The sequence below is a fragment of the Taeniopygia guttata genome, chromosome 11 (assembly GCF_048771995.1).
Source record: "Taeniopygia guttata chromosome 11, bTaeGut7.mat, whole genome shotgun sequence".
Classification (NCBI taxonomy): Eukaryota; Metazoa; Chordata; class Aves; order Passeriformes; family Estrildidae; genus Taeniopygia; species Taeniopygia guttata.
Window position 1 is genome coordinate 595,162 of NC_133036.1, and position 18,610 is coordinate 613,771.

The 18,610-nt window shown below is 38.2% G+C and overlaps 1 long non-coding RNA gene across 5 annotated transcripts in view; it reads right to left on the reverse strand.

Annotated features, from left to right (window-relative positions):
- LOC115496799 (uncharacterized) overlaps positions 1-18,610 on the reverse strand; it is a 249,852-nt gene that overhangs the window by 15,676 nt on the left and 215,566 nt on the right. For 3 of the 5 annotated variants that reach the window (XR_012057751.1, XR_012057747.1, XR_012057748.1), the window contains 3 exons: positions 11,313-12,989; positions 2,304-6,837; positions 1,033-1,196 (listed from right to left, as the gene is read on the reverse strand). This is a non-coding gene — a long non-coding RNA (uncharacterized lncRNA). The remainder of the gene's footprint in view (positions 1-1,032; positions 1,197-2,303; positions 6,838-11,312; positions 12,990-18,610) is intronic. The other 2 variants (XR_012057750.1, XR_012057749.1) reach the window with 2 other exon arrangements.

Below are 18,610 nucleotides of genomic sequence, written 5' to 3' on the forward strand. Positions count from 1 at the left end.
GAGCATTTCTCTAAACATTTGATATAAAATTCCCTTAGTGTAAGCAAGGGAACAGAACTTTTTCTTATAGATAACCTTTTTGTTCATTACAGAAATGTATATCAACTCCTCTGGTAACAAATAACAGGCAGTTTCTTCAGAATGCTTTATTAATAGATTTTGTATTACAATTTTACCTTCTTCATTTTGACATTTATTTCTCCCTTAATGAGTCAAAATGCCTAGCCAAGAGCTCTTGGCTTTAAGTATGTTCTTAACATCAGCATATTAACTGCTACATTCAGGCTAATAGGCTTAACTTATCTCTTTGAGATCTTTGTGGAAAAAGAACCAAACACCTCAATTATTAAAAATGATGTAAATGGAAACTTCAACTTTAGTGGCATTGGAAGACAATAATGCTTCTTCATCATCTGAACATTCAGTATTACAGTTTTACTGCCAAATATCCCAAATATCCACGATAAGTGCCTGTTCTTGTAATAAAAGATACTGAACAAAAAGCAGTTTAACTGAGATTTTGAAGTCTTGATTTGCAACAGTCCATTCTGAACCCTTCATTTTATTTCCTTTTGTATTGTGCAGGCAAACAATAGTAGTAGCTTTCGTCATGAGCTCAAGCAATACATTTTAGCAGACTGAGCTTAAGCACATGCAGATGGGTGTAACATCAATTTTTTAAAGGATATTATAAATCCATCTGTAAGCAAATTAATGTTAGAACAAAAGAGCATTTTTTCATAATTGTGGGTAATTCTGAGCAAAGATTCAATGGTTCCTCCCAGAAATCTAGATGAAGCAATTGCAGGTTTTGATTATTTTTTAATTCTGACTCTTAAATCACACCAGTATGAGTCCCATTATCAAGGCAAGACAAGAACAACTGCAATAGATTTTCTGTAAATACCCTGACTTTGTCTGCTAGCAGAGGGGTCCATACACAGGTTATGTGTGGATTTACTCTTTGCTCATTGATGACTGAAGGGCCATTTCTACCTTTCTCATGACACAGGGCCAAAGCTCACAGCTCACCTGAGTGTGCCTTGCTGGTTCACAGGTACCTGAATGTACCCCTGAAGACTGGGTCCACCAAAGTAAAGTGTTTCTTTATTCAAGATGTCTTTCAGTGTTTATGATATTTCTGACTTTTTTTGTTGTGAAAACAGTAGACAGCATTAGCTTGCTTTCCTGTTTGCCTGTATAAGGAAGTAAGAGAAAAAATTATAAATTCATTTAAAAGCAAATCAAATAATTCCATCTGCCCACCCGATTTTACATTTTCAACTCAGTTTCTCAGTTTCTCTCATGAATGACCCAGCTCTTCCCAGGAATATGCACTGCTTAAATGGTGGACATATGCTACAATAATAACAATTACAAATAATTACTCTAATGGGGTGAATGAGTAATGGCAATTAGTTGATGTGATGACATTTCCATGACAAACTCCATCTTTATGGAGTTGTTAATTTTTAAATCTAACAGCTTTCTGATATCCTTTGTGAAGCAACAGTGTAACTTTAACACCTCAATTCATAAATCTGTCCTGATACATGCATAAAGTCATGGATTGTGCTCCTACTTAAATCAAAATTTCAACCAACACCTAATGCATGACTAAGTTTAGGCTTAACTGTAAAGAGATAGTCATAATAAAGCAGATTTCCTGATGAATACTTTTAAAATAATTTTATTGCCTATTTCCTGAGGAAACTTTAAAATAGAAATTTTGGTGTACACATGTACTTTGTTACACATTGTCAAATCAAACTCTGGTTCAGGACAGCACTTCAGCCTGTTGTTAACCTCATTAACCTCAGACATCAAATACAATGGACTTGCAGACGTGTAAACTTAAACTTAACTATCATTCAGAATAGAAATATTTTACTGAATTGAGGGTTGAACTGAAGGTGTGCTACAGAGGACAGAGCTTCTTGCTGAAGTAACATGTACGTGATATTGTGTGCATGAGATTAAAATATTTGGTGCCATAATGCTACTCTTGGAATTAAATATCTGTAAACCTATTTCTTAATGCTCTTTGTTTTTTAAATTTTGCATTTGATTTTCTTTCTTTCTGCAACATGACTATAGAAAGAAAAGAATTCAAAAACCATGCAGCAGACCAGTAGTACAATTTTCATGTTTGCTGACAAAAAAAATCCACAGGCCCAGTGAAATAGCAGAAACCAACAAGTTTGTGCAGATTCACATACGTGTGTACCATATTCTCTTAGGAGGCACGGATGATTTGCATCCACTGAGGTATAAAGACACATCAATATTAAATCTGAGCTTACCCCACATTTTGCTGCCACACTTTACACTCTGCAGTTGACCTGTGATAACCCTTTGCTCACAGAGAGAGGAAGTCAGAAGCAGTAATGGTCCAGAAGTCTTCCAGACCTCCTGCAGGGGCAATATTTCCACAGTCACAGCTTTTCAGAGGAGAAACATCAGTGCTTTGTTAAATTAGGGACTTAACACAGGAAAATGTCTGAGGAAGCCACAAACCAAAAGCATGGCTAGTTTTTGTAAAACTCCCAGCCAGACACAACCACCAAGTGACCAGAGTTCTGCACTGGACGTGTCAAGGTGCTCTCTGCTGCACAGCTGTCCCTGCTGCCTGATGTCTCTGCAACAGGCACTTGAGTGCAGCTGCTCAAGCTCACAACTCGCTCAGAGAGATTCTTCACTCATGTTTGAGCAATAGCATTATCGCTGCCAGAGAGTGTCAGTCACTGACATCTTGGAAACAGAGGAGGAAAGGAGACAGGCTGGCAATGTCAAGATTAAATAAAACCAATATGAAAATTCTTATCGCCTTTTGGCAAAAGACTACAGGAATTTGGAAATAAAGAGTGTCGTGCAGCTAAGTGGTGTCTTGAAGTATTAAAAAAGGCATCAGACTGGTAACTGCTAGTTAAGTGCTGATAGTTAGGTCAGAGAATAGAGTCCTGTATGTATTTCAGAGAGTCAAAAAATTTACCCAGTAAATACATACGGCATAAATTATTGGGCTTTCAAGTTATGAGATTTTTCTAGTTTGTTTTCAGACTCAAATTTTCAAATATCTGACAAGTTCCTAAACCTGCTTGTAAAAATCCCCTAGTCACAAGTCAGTTGGATAAAAATCTGTTCATTGTAAAAAGGGAAGGGGGTAGGGTAGGGAAGGAAAGGTTTGTTGATAAGTTTGCTGCACTATTAAAACGTTTAACCACAGCCTGGATCTCAAATCAGCATTCATGTGAAGTTCCTATTTGTTAAAGTATATGAAAAGTATTCATCAAAATCATGTCTTGTTTCTGAAAGAGATGCACCCCAGTAATATGGTGTAAGACTAGATCAATTTTTTGGGAATATGGAAAAGTAAGTGAGAAACACTGTCAGGAACTGTCCTCTGGCCCATTTAAGGAACACACTTCTGTTCAAAATAAACATAAAAATAACAGTAGAGAATGGATGAGGAAGAAATCACAGAGGCATTTATCACGCTGAATATAGGCCCACGTTGACTTGTCTAAATCTATATAAAGAAAAAGGCCTGCAAGTGGCTCTGAAAGTGATGGGAACCCATGCTTCAAACACATGTCTTGAAAGAATGTCAGAAACATTGTTCCCCTTTTGGCTGCGGTTCCAGATGCTTTCTCGGGACTGCGGGCTCACCAGTTTCACTTGTCTGGCACTCAAAAATACATTTTTCCCTGGAAGACAGTCTGCATATGCTTGCAATAAACACTAACCAAATCAAATGACTTTCACTTTGGGATAAATACTTTCAAGTAAGTCTGTTAGTGACACTCATAGTAAATTGCTAATAGTTTTTCCAATCTACTTGTGTTGTACTAACGAACACAATCACTCCTAACATATTTATACGCAGCATAAATCCTGCCTCCCTCTATATGCCCGTGGAAGGCCCAAGGTTAAAGGGAAATATCTTGCTGCAGGAACACATGAGAGCCCCTCTAGGTGGGGTGGGTGATGCTGCTGGTCTTGTGTGTCTCTGAACTATCTTGGCTGGGCAAGAGCCAGGAGAAGCCACCTGCTCTCCATGGGCATCTGCGCTGCTGCTGGGGCTGGAGCAGGGCAAAGTCTGCAGCTTTCTGGCCACAAATTATGTAAGTTACAAAACATGGAAATTCTCAGCTCTGCAAGCCAATGAAACCACATTTTCCTATAACTGTGGCTTCCCCTTTTTGCAGGCTACTCGCTCGTAATGGCTTGTTGTTAATTACACAGTGGTATCTCTAGAGATGGGAAGTTATTTTTTTATGCTTGTGAACATAACCCAGCATGAAGTGGCCCTCTAATGGGACATTTCAGGGTCTTACTGGAAGGACAAGAGTTATACCAATACCTCTTAGCACCCTTCTGCTAAGCCAAAATACAGAAGTATGAATTAGAATTATGTGTAAATCATAATTAAATTAACCCCAAAAGTGTTATCTTCAGCAATTTGGTTACTGGAAAATCCCTAGATACAGCTGAGCCAAGCTCCCAGTGGTTTGCTCCACAGGACCTGAATGGTACTGAAATGCAATCCAATCATTATTGGAAATTATCTGGTCTATTTTTGTGCAATTTTCTTAACAACTCTGAATACCTAAAGAAGTACTGCAGCAGACCATAAGACCCAGCTCTGTCTGAGAAATCTGCATGCGTTGCATAAAATATATGATTCTACAACTCATTAAGTCTAATTTATGGCATATGTAATTAAGCACCTTTGAATTGAACCTAGGTCTCTAGAGATAATAACACTTAGAACTTATATAGGGCTTTTCATCTTCAAAGTGCTTTACAAACATTAACTAATTAACAACATAATAAGACATGAAAGGCGAAAGTACTTACCCATAGTGCTGCATAGCCTCTGTGTAATTCAGATTTTGAAGTTTTTCAGTGTAAGACCCAGTCTGGGAGCACAGAGAGGGTTTACCAGTGGTTCTCTTCACAATCAGAAAAGGACTTTGTGCACATAATATCTCTGAATTCCCAGAGTCCATCCCTTCTCTGCTATCTATTGCTGAGTCAGAAGAAACAGCTCCCAGATGTGAAGGAAGGCATGGAAAATGACAATTCACAGCAGTTGGAGGGTGTACGAATTTTCAGGGCTTTGGAGGCAGAGTAATGGGACATAATGTAGAAAGGGACTCCTGGAGAATTCATTGTACAAGATTTCTGCTATCACCTAAGTCCATATCCTTCCCAAGGGAACTCTAATAATTACACAAAGTCTCTAGAGATTGGCTAAAAGACTGGGGAGAAGGCCTTACTTCAGCTCAAATGCATTTTTCTATAAACCCTACAATTTTCCCCCCTTATTTCTGCTCTTCTGGAAAGTCTGAACTATCTAGCCAGTGTACTTGTTAGTTTTAGGGGTTTTTTATAACTTGGTCTAATTTACACATGGTCTCTTGAGACAGTGTATCTTGAGACAGCCTTTTTATCTGAATGAATGATTTCTTGGTGATAGCAGTGTTGCAGATGTTATATCAGGTTACTTGAACCCCCCCTGAACATTCCTAATGCAGAAAGATGACAGATAAAATAAAAGGGGGGCAATGAACCCTGATAGTTCTAGTGACCCATCCTTCAGACATCAGCCCGTGTCAGTGATCATTTTCCTGAGCTCAGAATGCTGCCCATTGTCTGTGCACATGTTGTGCTTGAGCATCACCTGTTCACCAGCAAGGACAATGGTTATTGTGGCAGAAGCTGCCCAGACAATGCTTGCCTCTGTCCCCATGGGGATTCTACAGTGCCCCAAAAACTGAGAGTTGGAGGGCCAGTTGAAGAACATGGCAAGCATATGAGGCAGAACAATGCACACCTACCTGCCTAACTCTGCACACCAAAAATATCTCAGACAAACACAGATGACTCAGCAGCAGCAGTGCAGGTGGAGGCCCATCAGAAATTAAAGAAAATGAGACATACCATGGACCAGCAAATAACACCCCTGTGGAACCAGCAGGCTTTTGTGCTCCCCCGCAGACACACAGTCCAGAACAAATCCTGAAAGGTAACAATCTCACAGCAGCAATGCCTACAAGAGATCCTACAATAAACATAGGCTCGAATCAAATGCATTACGATTTTTAAATGCAAATGTAGAATAGAACTGTCAAAATGTTTTATTCCTAAATTGTGAATGCTAACCTTCCCATACTTATTATATAGCAGTACATTTTAATTTGCCTGGAGCAGAGTTGAATAAAGCAAGCATCACAAACACAATCAAATGGATATTTGAGAGAACTGCTCTTCACAATAGCTGTGTGTCTGAGCACAGCTTCAAATGTTGATCAATTGATTACCAAAGAATACATTTCCCAAATGAGCTTCTGTAAAGCACTCAATAGAACCAGTTAAAAGCAGCATAAAGTTCCATAGAACAGAATCTTTCTCTAAAATATTTACAGGTGCAACTTTCTACTGCTCTGGGCTTATAACAGATCTGCACAGATCTAGAATGAGGAATAAAACAGTTCTGATAAATCAATGGTTTGATTCAGTTTCAGTGCAGAAAATTCAGTCAAATAAAGACAGAAAACAATTTGAAATTATCCAAAGGTATACTTTAAATCTTATAGCAAATCACAGCCTCATTGGTACAAATGCTCAAATAATTTTTTAAATCTTTAATGAACAAAATAATGGAAAAAATGTAAAATTAAGCATAACTACTAGTGTTCTGTCCATCTGCTATCTCCAATGAAGCTGGTTTCTGCTGTGCCATGCTGCTGTACTTGTGGTTTTTGCCTGTCAGTCATCTTTGCAGAACCATCATCCACCAAATGCACATGGTTTTTGCTCACGGACTTTAACCTGAAAAATGGGATGAAAAAAGGAAAACTAACTTTCAGTCAGAAACAAACTTATTATTTGCTTGAGCTTTCTTATATTTTATCCTCCTTCTAAAGGCATGTTTTCCTGTACCACCTCTTGCAGTAGCTTAATCTGTTATACTGTGCTGTCTTCACCATGATAAAACTTGAGCTGGGGTGAAAATTCTTCAATATTCTCCCTCTGTAGAGCAAAATTCAAAGTTGTTCATGAGCAATGAAGTTCTCAGCACCATTGTCTTTTCTACCCTGTCTTTGGAAGAGGCATTTGTCCTGAAGAACATGATGAGATTTTGATCCTGTCATGTGGCTGCTGTCTGGAAGTTTATAAGGGAAAAACCTGAAGGATCAAACCCATTCTTTTGACTTAAATGAAAATTTTGCTCAGCAACAACTTAAAATATCAGTTGAAAAGCCTCAACCTTCAGAATTTCTGACATTTGATGTTGAGGTTCTGACTCTTCTAGGATGCAGACTTTATAGCACTTAGTCTTTCCCATGAGCTGCTGCTTTACTAAGCAGAAAAACCCCACCCACCCACACCACATTACACTCAGTTATTCCTAGAGCAACAGAGATTACACTGATCTACAGGATTTTTTTATTTTCTAAACAAATAGCTTTCTGGAGCAAGCTTCTATGCTGAAATCCTCTTGGATAAACAGAGACTACTCCAGGACTTACTGCATCTTAAGCAAGTGGACAAATATTTAGCCTTATGATGCTTAGGTGGTTGATTCTCTATCTGTACCTTTCTTTCATCTTCCACCTGGAAAAAAAAGCATGGCTGAAGGAACCTGACAGGAAAGGAGGGGAAAAAAAAGAGAAGAGGACAGAAATGGTGGCTGGTCAATGTTAATAGAGAAACCAGAAATGCTGGAGATCAACAAGTTATAGGGAAGGGATATTTTGTCTCTCCTTATACTTTTGCAGATCATTTCAACAGAGCTTTGCTCCACGTTAACAAAACAGGATTTAGCTCCTATTGCCCTGTGCAGTGAGGTAAAGAGGACTTTCAAAGATGACAAAGACAACACAGAAACCTTCCCATCATTCTGTATGTCCTCAAGGTGCCAAGGGAGAGGCCCCAGTTTCTGTCTCTCACTGCTATTTGCTATTTTTCCAGACTCTTACCAGAAACACTTACAGCAGCAGGGAGAATAATATTTTATTCTACTCTGTCCTTGTTTGCCAGGTAATGAAAGACTTCGTGAGGTAAAAAACAGATGTTTTTTCTTTCTTCCCATACTGCACATGGACTTTTTGATCCTTCACCTCTGTATCATGTCTCCTTCAGTATCACAGTCAGCTCCTAATCTCAGGAGGAAACAGCAGCAATTCTGCCTCTGGGTCTTATTCTCATGTAGATCTACTAATCACATGAATATCCTTAGCTTTACAACAGGTGATTTAATGGTGTCATAAATCCCATTTAATTCTAAAGAACTGAGGCACACAGTAATTGCTTGGACAGGAGACTGGGCACCAAACTCAGATTTCTTGTTAAACTCTTCCAGTGTCCATTTATTTTCTGATAATTCAGTTTTTTCGCTTTGCTCTAAAGTATTTGCAGAACAGGTACAAAAGGTATCAGAGCAAATAAACAAGCTGATGAGAGCAATTAAATGAAAATATTTAAATAGCCAATGTTTTTTCTTCTTCCATATGACTCTTTCTATACAAGAAAGCAAGATGAGATTCTTCCTGCACTAGCAGATAGCTGCAGCTCTGCAGGGTTACTGAAGTGCTAATATTGATCAGACAAGATGGAACAGGTTACTGAGGCAATTGGTCAGGCTAAAGCAGTGATGGCAGCACATGGCATGTTATGGATAGCTGAAGTAGCTGAGGATATCTATTTTTCTATCTATCTACCTGTTTTCCAAGATGTCTATCATCATTGAACTTCGCCACCAAGGAACAAGGGCAGCACTTAATCATCAATAGATAAATACTGTTTATGCCATTAACTGGGGACTGGTCAGATTTTCCTTGTTTGTACCTTTGCCGCTCTTTGTTTTTTTTAGCTCCACAGTTGTGAGACAGTAGCATTTTCTCACAGCCTGTATGTGTTGTTTTGGGACTCATGTCAGTAGCAACAGCACAGCTCTGTGTGTCTGCCAGGGCTTATTCAAAAGAGCTCCTTTCCAGAAAAACAAAATAGCCAACAGATGAGGGTTACAAAATTTCAAACCCAGTGCCCGTTCATAATATCTGATCCATGGCTTGGAAGCAGCAGCAGTGTGAGCAGTCTCTGCACCTGCCCCACCACAGCCACAAGTGCCTGAATAGCAAAGGGAGTTTCCCGGGGTTTACCTGCTGCAAACCCACAACTGCATTTTCTCCATAGTTAGTATTCAGCAACGGCACTGCAACAGTGCAGGGCTGTGTGTTTGCTGGCATTTTTCTTGTTCAAAGCTTTTGAGAACACTTTACTGAGGCATATAAAGCTGCCTTGAAATTGGCTTCTAAACCACATTTTGAAAAGATGAAACACAGGCTCTTGGCTGGGTGTTTTTGCCCTGTGCCATGGCTTGCTTGAGGCAGAAAAGCACCCCATCTGCCCCTCCAAATCTCTCAGCTCAAGCCTCATCAGTCTGGCTCTGATAATCAGATTCCTCTCTAATGTAGCAGCTTCTCTCTTCCCTTCCCCTCCACTCCCCCTTAGTTTTTACATTACTTCTTACAAGCTCTGGTACATAGATTTTCCCCTCTTACATGGCTCTAAACTCCAAGGAGAATTCATTTATCATTACAGAGTCTTACATTAAAGATCATCTTTCTGGGGTAACATTGGTAGAAATCATTGTGCCTTCTTGTTTTTATCTGAAGTATTCCAAAAGGAGAGTTAGTTAGTCTAAATTAGGCAACAGAGTTTTTGCCTTGACATTTGGGAGGTCAAATTTTGCCTGTGACTGTCAACCTCTCAGAAGAGGAGATGGCATTTGGAGTAATCCAAAACTCCTGCAGAGTTACATTACTGTGGCAGCCAGATGAGTAAATCTAGGCTGAAGATCTATTGGTTCAATTACTGCTTGGGGTCAGGACATGCCATAAATTATTAGATATGCAAATGGAAAACTCTGACTGTTGATGAAAGAAAGATGGATGGATTTCTTAAATACTCACAATTAGAGCAAAGACTAACTATATAAACTGATGTATAGTTATTTGCTTGTTAAAAACTTCTGTTTTTAAATGTTACCTGTGTGCAGGTAAAAATATATTTTTTTTAATGTGCATGTCATATTTAAAAAATAAATTTACGAAATCATTTGGAGGTGTTTTGAACTTCTTCTGCAATGCCCCTTGATTTTTGGAAGCAGTTTCATAACAGTTCAGAAGATGATAATTCTCATTCTTTTCTCACTTGCTGTGGGGTAAATCTGCAGCACTGCCCTGTGCTCTGCGAACACACACTGACAATGTATTTGGGAGGAGAACCATTCCTTTGGCTGTGGAGGTAGAGTGTGGAAAGAAAGCAACAGACCAGCTCAGGTTTGTGTATCTGCTGGAGAGTGAATGAGCTGGCACATGATAACCTGACCTTATCACAACAAGAACTCTGTGTCCTTTTAAGAGATTTTTGTGGATAGGAAAATGAAATGCAATTAAGATATTCCTCTACCACACCTGTTTTTGCTGTCGCTTAAATACATTATTTATAATCTTATTTCTCAGTGTGATTAAAGTTGGAAGAACTTATCCCTACTTTAGTCATGTAGGAAGCCTGCTCCATCTATAAAAACTTGTTGAATTTCTCTTGCAGATTCTCTCTTTTGGGAGAGAAGTTTTTACTACATGTAAGACAAAATGATTATGAGAGTGAGAATAACGTGAGCTGTTCAATGCCACCTGCTGCTGCAAGGGGAAATCTATTCCCAGAGGCACCTTGGCTGAGCAGGAACAGATGCAGAACCACTGGAAAACTTGTTCTGCTCCATAGTGAGTTTGCAGAAATACATCGCAATGCATGAGGGAATGCACTTTCCCAGAACTGAAGCTGACTTTCCCAAGCAGTCTGTGGAAGCCCAGGGAGTTTCTAAAGGATATTAAGCATCACTCCCTGGTTGGCAACTTCCAAATAATTTAAATTTCTGACACTCTGTATAGAATGTTTTTCAAACTACTATAGGCTTTCTGAAAGCTCCTATTCACTGCCTAAATACTATTCTCTTGGCCACAGCTCTTGCTGTCATTATTATTATTTTAATAAGAGTTCACATGGTGGGGTTTGAAAACTAGACAGTAAATTAAAAGTTACTCAAGCATTCAAGTAGAGATCAGAAATTAGCTCCTAACACGCTGTTTATGTAACGGAAAAAAAAAAAGAAGTAGGAAATAGATTTTAGCCATTTATAATATATATCAGTTGGAGACAGAAATATTCTGTGTTTATGCAGGTATAGAACCACCAGAAGCAATGGAAGGTAAGAACCTGCAGCTCACCCTTTGTACCTTTGAGAGTGGTGGAAGCCAGTGATGCTTTGTGGGTAAGAGTGATGCTTTGAGTGGTGGTTGAACTGAGATGATCTCATTCCAGCATGAAACCAATGTAATTTGGGAACAACCCCTTGAAGGCAACAAAATTGTACTGGGAGAATCATAAACATGAGAGCAAACAATTAGTTTTTAAATCTTTACCTATAAAATTCTGACAATCATTTAAAATTTGTAAGAAGGCTACAAGAAACACCTCAATATGTATAATTCATAATTTTTGTGTAGAAAACTAGTAATAAGGAAAAAATTATAACTTTTAAATTATTCAAAAGATATTTCATTTAAAATGTTATTGTTAAAAATATTTTTAGTATTCATTTTAATATTATTAGCTCTACTCTGAATCAATCATAAAAGTATCAAAGATCAACTAATGTTCCATTAACCAGATAAAGTACTCAAAAATTGATAAAATTTAAGAGAAATACCTGAAATAAAGAAGAAAAATAATAAAAGCACAAGTAATAACAAATATAATACCAGTGTAAATTCTCCTTATTGCTGTTCATATCTTTGGTGTTCAAATGAGTCCTGGTCACTTGGTACAGATTTGGATCTCTTTCTGGAGGCTGAGAGGGTTCAGGAAAGAATAATGCTAGTTTTACAGAAACATTTCTTTAAACTTACAAGAAAAAAAGATGCTGTAGAACTTCAGCAGCATATTTGTATTCTTTAGTGTTTTTATTTCTATACCACTATTTTCCTGTTGTGACACTAATTTAATAAATTTTAGTTAGGTTTGCTATATATAACTGCAATTTTGCAACAATAAAAAAGCCTATTTTTCAGCAGCTGTAATAATCTGTGGAAGAAAAAGTTCTAAATATTCTGGACTTGCATAAAATTGTGGCTTATTGATTAGCTGGCAAATATTTTTAAATTTTATCATTATTTAATTTCTATGAAACGGTACAATGGTCCCATTCAACCAACTTTAGTCTCATTCATGTACAGAGATTTTTTTTTTTAGATGGTACTCAGAAAGGGAATTCTTTACAGCTAACTCAAAGTACATTTTACTGTCTGGTCCCCTCCCCTCAGTTTGCTTATAGCCAATGACAAACTAGTTATAATATATTGGATGTGCTGTCTCTTCTTTTATTGCTTTCTTCTTTACTGCCTTAACAGAAAGTTTGTAGTTAAAACAATTTTTACACCTTTAAAGAATGGAAGCAAATTCATATTTCTAGAACTTCAGGCGGAAGTAACCATATTTTCAGCAGTTGAATTTTCATTAAAATTTACAAAAGACCTCTGCCTTCACTGATTTATTGTTGCATTAGGTAAAGCTACGCCGAGTGTATAAAATACTGTGTTACTCCACTTGTTGTCTGATCTAACGTGTTATCAGTGATTGCAAGTACATTTTATAACCCCAGCTGCTGAATCGAAAAAAAGGTGATACAAGCATCAATCTCCAGGATAAAATCAGAGCTCTTTCTACCACGGTGTGACCTTACTGATGCCTTTGGATAGTCTTACTTGTCGAAGTCCTTGCAACAATTACCAGGGGACGGTTGGAAAATGCAGCTTTAATGGTGCAGATTGAAATTGTTAACAGCGTCAAAGGCTCGCACTCCAACCCCAGAGGTTTCCAAGCACAGGAAAAATTTGAGGAAACTCTTGATACCACTGGAGGAAAGAAATGGAACAGGGCTGTAGACATGAGGCACAGATTTTATTTGTGCTCTTTACTGTCTGCATCCCTGAACTCCACAGTGTCATTAGCAAATACAAAAAGCTATAAATAAAGGACTTAGACCTCAAGATACAGTTAACTCCAGCTGTAGCTGCCAAATCTTATTTATAGCATGAGGAGACACAGTTAATTACAGGTCACAAAAATGTTAATTTCTGTCATAATACAAGTAATAGTCTAAGAATGAAAAAGCTTCTTTTCGGACTAAAATAGATTCTTCTAATAGAAGTCTGTTAATTTGAAATACCATTTCTGTTTGTAGACTATAGAAGGCAAAGAAATGTTAAATGTGCCTTTTTAATCTATTTCATAGTTCTAAATATAATAATATTCAAATTAAAATACTGAATCCCATCAATTTTTCCAAATCAAATTATTGTAGGTAAATAAGAATTAGAGATTAACAGAAAAGACTATTTTGAGCAGTTTGACTATTTGAGTTGTAGCTGCTTATAACTAACATTAAATAAAATTTGAATCAGTGTTTTTAAAATGACCCAAAAGTGAATAAAAAGATCCACCTTTATGAACAAACTTAACTGCTTTCCCCAAGCAAGGACCATGATTTCAATGATTCTGAAGTACCTGGGATAAGTATTAAGACAAATATTATGTAAAGGATGGAGTTAATTATGCTGCATATAATCAGACACTGGTCACTCCACAAGTGGTAATTTATTTTCCCCTTATTTGCATTTAACTTCAAAGATATTTCAGGAAATGTAAAATAATGTGATTTGAGCAGTTGCAAAGATAATACACATTTAACTTCAAAACTGCTTCAAACTCTTAAAAATACATTACATACAATTTTAGGAAATAACTCACCATTTTCATGCAACCTGTAATTGTTGCCTCAAAAACAGTAAACTCATTTTTGTAGGGAAAATATCACAATTTAGTGCAATAGTATTCATTTAGGAGGTATTATAGAGACACAAGGAAACAGTTGGGTAATTTGCATCAATATGCTAATCTAAATTCATAGTACAGTCTATTTGGTCAAAATGGTCATATGACTGTAACTTTATATGGAAAATTAGCAGACTGGTTTGAATTATATCCAACCACTACTGCAGAACAGACAGTCTCTTCAGTAAAATGGGGGGACTGCCGCCTTTTTTTTTTTTTTTTTTTTTTTTTTTTTTTTTTTTTTTTAATTTATTTTGAGGCAGGAGATTCTATTGAGTCCTTAGGACAGGTTTACAATCCCTGTGTATATGAACATATCAAAAAGTCCAGCATCTAGGTCAGTACTGAGCTTTTTAAATACTTAACAAACATCTTTTTGTATCCCTTCATGTCAGGTTTAATTGTCCATGGTGAAAGGAAACACTAATCAGAATTCAAGAGAAGTACCCTAAGACATGTATCTTTCCAACCTGGGAAATGAATGATCCTGGGAAAAGCATATAAAGAAAAAAGCAAGTTTTCATCTTATTTAAAACATCAAAACAAATTAAATTATTTAAAATTTTCATTATTAACTAATGTATAGCTTTTATATGCCAGCTCTATAAGACTGAGGTGCACTGAGGGAAAAGCTCACTTCACAAATACTTTGTTCCTTTCAGAATCTGGCCTGGGAGGATGGTATTTGAGAAGTATTGAATCATACACTGCTTTCACTACTTTATTCTAGTAGCTTTGAAAAAGATCTCTTTTCTATTCTCTGTTCCACGGTTTCTCCAAATATTGCTAATATCTGGGGAATATTAGGCTGAGAGGAACACAGACTTGCTGTGCACCGCTTTGTGCTGCTTCTTCCAGCAGCAGCATGCCCAGAGTAACTGCAGTTGTGGCAGCTTGCCCCACTGACAGCAGAGCTGAAAACCAGCACAGACCCACACCCCCAGCTGAGAAGGTGCCTGCAGCTACCAGTGCCTTTGGGGTACCTTACACCAGGACAAACCACATCACTCACACCCTGAGCTCTTCCCAAGCTGGTGCCTTCCTTGGGGCTGCTCCCTTCTGGGAACCATTCCTGGCTGTATGCAAGGAATTAGCCCAAATCCAAGTTGGGTGTAAGCACCTCTGAGAACCCTCCAGGAAAGCCTGGGCCCACTGAAGCCAGCAGAAGCTTTCCAGTTGTTCAAAAGTGCTCGGATGTCCCCAGAGGGAACAGTTTTTCCATGTTTCTCAGGGCCACATTTGATCTGCAAAACAGATCCTTTGCAACTGAAGTATCTCTTAATTTGTTTTTGTGTGGCCTTATCAAAAAAATGATAATGCAATCCCAACTGAATATTATGTATATTATGAATATTATTAACCTGTCATATGAAAAGTATTAAAGTTTCTTTTCATAGCTGATGTAAGCTTTCATCTGAAAATAGAGACCTTTAAGAACATTTTCTGCACAAAATGCACTAGGATGTTTGAGAAGTTTCGTAAAAGTGTACATGTAATCTGCAAAATGATGGCAGATTTTGTTTAGAGCAGTCTTGCAAGCAGGAGGCTTGTGGCCCTGCATTGGCAGCAGTGCTGGCTGTGCAGCCAGGCAGGGACACAGGAAGGCAAGGTCCTCGCCTGGCAGAGCTGACAGCTTCAATCAGGGTGACAGTCTGACTCAAAGTGACAGCGGGTGGCATTCAGAGGCTAGGAAGGGCAACAGCAGACCAACATCAAGGGAAAAGTGATTTGCAAGAGCACTGTTTTGGAGGGACCCAGATGGGCACACTGTTGCAATACCTTAAGGTTGGTATGTTTGCTTTTTAATTTCAGGATTGTCAAATTCCGGTGTGACTGCCCAGTTTTCAGCAAACTGATGCAAAGAGTAAGAAATTTTGGAATGGAAAATGACAGAGCAGAACAGGAAGAGCATCCGGTAGGAAAAGCATAGAGAGAAAGCACCTAGAACAGCAGCATTTTTTTTCTCAGGTTTGGTTACATCTGTAAAATATCAAAGCATCCTAAATAAAGTGCTGTTGGGCAAGTGCTTGGGAGTGACAGGGATGGGCAGGAATGGCAGCAGTACAAGTGCATACCTATCTTAATGAAGTCTCACACCATGTTTGCAACAGCCCTTTAGAGAAATCATAGCATACCATTCTTAGAGAGCCAGTTTGGCACAGCCTCTCCTTGTGTAGGAAACCACTCCTATGATCTCCTGCAGGTATAGGAGTGAAATTATCTGCTGCAGTAAATTCACAAGTTTAGCATTCCTTGCTACTGTGACCAAAGGTTAATGTTTTGCTGCTTGACTGAATCAAAATCACCAGTTGCCTATTACATATTTCTGTGGCCTTGCTCACACATTTGACTTCAGCAGACTTTGAGTACTCTAATTCCCTGAGTGGTAAATGAAAGCCATGTTTGTAAGAGATTAAGTTTTGTTACTGCAGAACAAAGCAATTCCACAAATGGTTTTCTCCTGCAGCTGATTGGGTCACTGAGGGTAGCTCCAGGCAGCACAGGCAGCTTCTGGCTGCAAGCGTGCTGGGTGACCATCAGCCTGGTGAAAACACAGAGAAGGAGGGACTGCAGCAGTCTGGAACAAATACCTGACTTCAGGGCTGTGGCTTCTTTTGGCACAGATGGCTGTGTGCAGCAGATATCACAACATGTGGTGCTGAGCAGTAGCCACAGATGAGCACAGAATAAGAATATTAAAGACTTTCGGGGAGAAGAGGGAGGAGTTTGGAATATTAACTGATTTCAATCTACTTCCAAAAACTACAGAAAATTAATACTATTTTTGAAAAAAAAAATGTAATCCAGATGCTCAATAACAATCCACAAAACTTTGCTTTATTTTAAATACTCCATAAGACTTGAATGGAGGCCTCTTCAAAAATAAGAGTAAAAACCTGGAATTCTTTAAATTGATAGTCTAGTGTGTGGAAATGCTCCTGCTCAGAGTAACTAATTGGATAATTTAGCCATAGCACTGACATGAACAATGTTACTCTCTAGAAAGTTCACCTTTCTGTCAAGTTGGCAGTGAGTGAATTTGAATGATTTGAAACTGTCCTTGCAAAGTTGTGCCTGAGCAGAGTCATGGAAAGCAGCTGTGTGAGGCATGGGGTGGAAGTGTTAACCAGAGATGTTCCATTTGAGAGCACAGGGCTGCAAGCTTCCCACTGAACTATAATTTACTATGCAAATGACAAAATAAAAAGAGCTGTGGGTCTTTACTGAAAATATGGTGACACCGTGTTGGTTCTAGAAGAACAAAAAACAGAAGTCACTGAAGATGAGGAGGTGCACTGCAAGTGCCAGAAAGCAAGCCTGAAAGGTAGAGGGAGCAGGCTATTTCTCTTTGTTATCGAGTGAAATGACTCCACAAATATGACAATAAATCACTGCAGGAATCAATCTGAGTGGAGGCAACTGCTCCATGCTGATAATGCATCAATCAATATTTAATGTTTACACTTTAATTAATCTGCACGTAGGAAGCATTCTTTCAGTGACAAAAAAGTGATGAGAAATAAAACACCTTTTATATCAAACAGCGACGAATGGCTGCCTATCTGTGAGGCTTTGATTGGGCCCTCAATTGATCACTGCAGCCTCTTTCGATTGCACCAGTGTGCAATGTCACATTTGGGTATAAAGCAAACACTGTCTCTTTGAGGGAAGGAGGGGGAGCTTCTGAATCTGCTTTTGAGTGATTACAACTTAATCAGAACAAAGAAAGACTGATAGCAAGGTGAGTTCTTTGGAAAGACTGGGCAGAAGCAATTACACAAAAAGATTTTCAACATCTGCATCAATGACACATATCTGAACAGATTTTTACTGTGTATTACAAATATTGATACCTGCTAAGGCTTTGCACAGAAAAACAATTCAGATGTTGACTGGTGAAACTGCCTTCCCTTATCAGAGCTACCAGTGGAGACTGAGAATTGGTCATTTTGTCACTGTTCTGGATGTCAGGGAAGGGCCAGGTGCTGTGGGGACACAGAAGAAGTCACAATTCCTGCCTCAGAGTGTTTTTCCTCACTGCTCTGTTTAACCCTTGTAAACTCTAGTTCCTTCTTTTTAAAGGGCCTGATACATTGTTCATTGATGTCAACTGAATGACTTCTATTGACTTCGGCAGGCATTGCATTAGTCCATAGATGAATGGTATTGAAAGGCACAGTGATGAAAGACAAATGAAAAGACAGTGATACTAGACCAGAAATGTTCAATTATTCCTTTAAAAAAAGGAATACTACAGCAGTACAATCTCCATACACAACTAAAGCTTTCCTATGCTTATGTCTAAAACAATAGTTTGAAATGTACAGACAATTCACATAATAAATGCAAAGTACCTATTAAAAACACACGGAGATTAGCACTCTGGAACGTAGCTCAATTAAAAATATTAGATATCTGATTCTAGATACAAAATTCCCATAATCTTACAGTGGGTACAACCCAGGGAAATCGTATGCTATTTTGTGTGTCAAATTTGAGTTATTTTGCAAAGCCTGTAATGAAGTTAGGATCAGGCAAAGGATCTATGCAAATATCAAATAATTTTAAGCTTTTAAGTAGACCTACCACTAATTAAAAACAGTTCCAATTTTGGTTTGTTTTCACTGAAGAACTTTTGTTG